The following is a 2,637-nucleotide window of genomic DNA, read 5'->3' on the forward strand; positions in this document are numbered from 1 at the left end:
ATCAAGGAATGCTGGGCAAAGCTGGGGGACAGAGGCTGCCTCCTTCCCAGCAAGGGAGAGACCCATGACGGGGCACAATCTCGGGGGGCTTTCTGCTAGAGAGCTGGGGGGAGCTCTGGCACTTGTCAGGGTCTCCCCAGGCACACAGCCCACATGGGGTACACAAATGGACTGCCATGAGAGCAGCCAATGTCTGGGGAAAAGGCCCCTGAGGGGTGGGGCATGGTCTGACAGCCAGAGAAAGATGGGCAGACCTGAGGGAGCCTCGGGTGCCTCTCTGACATGGACACTGGCTGAGAGGGAGCAAATCCCAAGGGGGGAAAGTTCGCTGAACTGTGGGGCCGAATCACCCCCTTGGCCAGGCAGGCTGAGGAGACGCCAGTCACCTGCTGCCCAAGGAAAGCTCCCTGTCCCAGTGACGTTGGGGCTGGTGTGCAGCTGGATCCCATTGACACTCTCCCAGGAAGGGTGGGTTAGGTTTCCCAAACAAGGCCCGTTTCCATAGGGCTGGTGGAGCAGTGTTCCCTCCAGGACCAGCTGCTCCAGGCCACAGCAAGGTGTGCTGAGGCTACGTCTGGGTGCCCATCGGGGCTGGAGGTGGGCAAGGAGAGGTTTAGCACGGGGACACTTTACGCACCTCAAGGTTGGTATCTAGAAGACTGAGCTCTTAAAGTTACCATAGACAAAACACTGCATCTTACCCACCCCCGCTCTGTGCTAATCAGGCACCCCATGGTCTCTTCGCACTCCTCGGTACCCCCATCCTGAGTTCCTACCATGCCTGTGCATGCCCTACTGTCTCCTCCTCACGGTCCCTTTCTGGGCTCCCATCACCCCCTCCCCCCATGCATGCCCTTTCCCAAGCCCATGGCTTAACGCCACCCCTCTATGTGCTCCCCAGTCCATACCCCATCTTCCTCAGAGCCCTCCCATCACAGCACAGCTCCCCCAGCCAGAGCTAGTCAGTCTTGGGGAAGGTCACATTTAAACAGGATGGTCTGGGTCTAAGCAGAGGGTGAAGGTGAGTGTGAAGTCGGGCCAGCTGACAATGATCTGAACAGGGCCATCTTCACATCCAGAGTGTTTGAATATTGTGTTAATTAATATGACCTTATCTCCAGCGCAGACAACCCTTGGTGTCCTCCCCCTGTGGCTCAGCCTGGCAGATAGCAGCAGTCAGGTCAGTAGCATGGCAGTTTAAACTACCAAGATACTAAACATCCATAAATATAAACCCAGCTCTTCACACACTGAAAAACCCAACACTAATATAGCTCCTGGACACTCAGAGGCATGTCTCAGCAAGGCCAGCTAAGCACACGCAAACAAAGCACGCACAGCTGGAGTCCCCGGGTGAAACCCTGTTTGGGATACTCTGAACCACACTTCGGAACAGTCTGATCAATGAATCACAGGCTCATTTTTAAAACATCCAAATTCCTTTTGGGATTTTTACCAAACTCCCCAGAAAAGCCTCTACCTTGAGTGAGAAGCGGCACAGAAAAACTCAGGAAGATCAAGCTCTTTCTGGAGGAGCTAGGGAAGGGTTAAATATGGGGCTTATAATGGGAAGCCAGCTTCCACTTTAACTACAGCATGGCAGTAGCCACTTCACAGCAGCACAGAGAAGGAATGAAGACAAGTGACTTATGACATGCTGCAGACTGACTCTCGCATGACACACTGGCAATATCAGCAAGAAAGATCAAGTGCAGAATGCTGGAAGTCCAGCCTGGGCAGGATGCTAGCAGCACATTGCCTGGATAAGCGCAGCGGCCTCAATGCAGAGTGAGGTAGGGACATCTCTTCAACAATTGCCCCAGATTTCTCTAGACAGGGCTTGGGATCAGAGGCCTCTCCTCAGCACTAAAAGTGGTGCAGCAGCTTCCACACCCCCTAGGGTTATTTTACTTCCTCGCCTCCTGTGCCTATCACTCAAAGGAAGGGGTCTATGCACGTGGGGTTTGTAAACAGTACATTCTAGTGAGGGACATCTCAGGGGGTCGCGAGGTGTCAGCCTCCACCCCGAACTCCGCTTTGCATCCACCATTTATAATGGTTTTTAATTTATAAGAGGGGGGTCGCACTCAGAGGCTTGCTGTGTGAAAGGGGTCACCAGTACAAAAGTTTGAGAACTACTGTTCTAGCAGCTCTTGCTCAATGCTAAAGCACTGCAAGTAGAGCATGAGTCGAATTTAGGCTGCTCTCCTGTTGAGAGAAGCAGTGACATGGGCCACACCCAATCTGTTTCTTTCCTAACAGCACCAGGGCCGGCGCAACCCATTAGGCAGCCTAGGGCGCTACAATTCGGGGGGCGGCGACCGCAGCGGTATTTCGGTGGCGGGACCTTCCGCTGCCTCTGTGGGGGGCGGCATTTTGGGGCGGGACCTTCCCGCCGCCTAGGGCATCAGAAAAGCTGGCGGCGCTCCTGAACAGCATCCAACTAATGTGCTTGCTAACCCCACAGTCCCTCTGGCACTAGAATGCATCACCCTGGAGGAGGCCCTTAGCAGTCAAGTAGGATTATTTCAAGGATCCTTGTTCTAAAGGATCTTGTATTGTCTCAGGCCCTTTGTGTACCCTATGGAGAGCCAAAAGTGTCAGTGCTTCCTGCTTACTGCCATAATTCCAATAAAT

This window comes from Terrapene carolina, unplaced genomic scaffold (genome assembly GCF_002925995.2).
Source record: "Terrapene carolina triunguis isolate 2854851 unplaced genomic scaffold, T_m_triunguis-2.0 Scaffold212, whole genome shotgun sequence".
In the NCBI taxonomy this organism is placed as follows: Eukaryota; Metazoa; Chordata; order Testudines; family Emydidae; genus Terrapene; species Terrapene triunguis.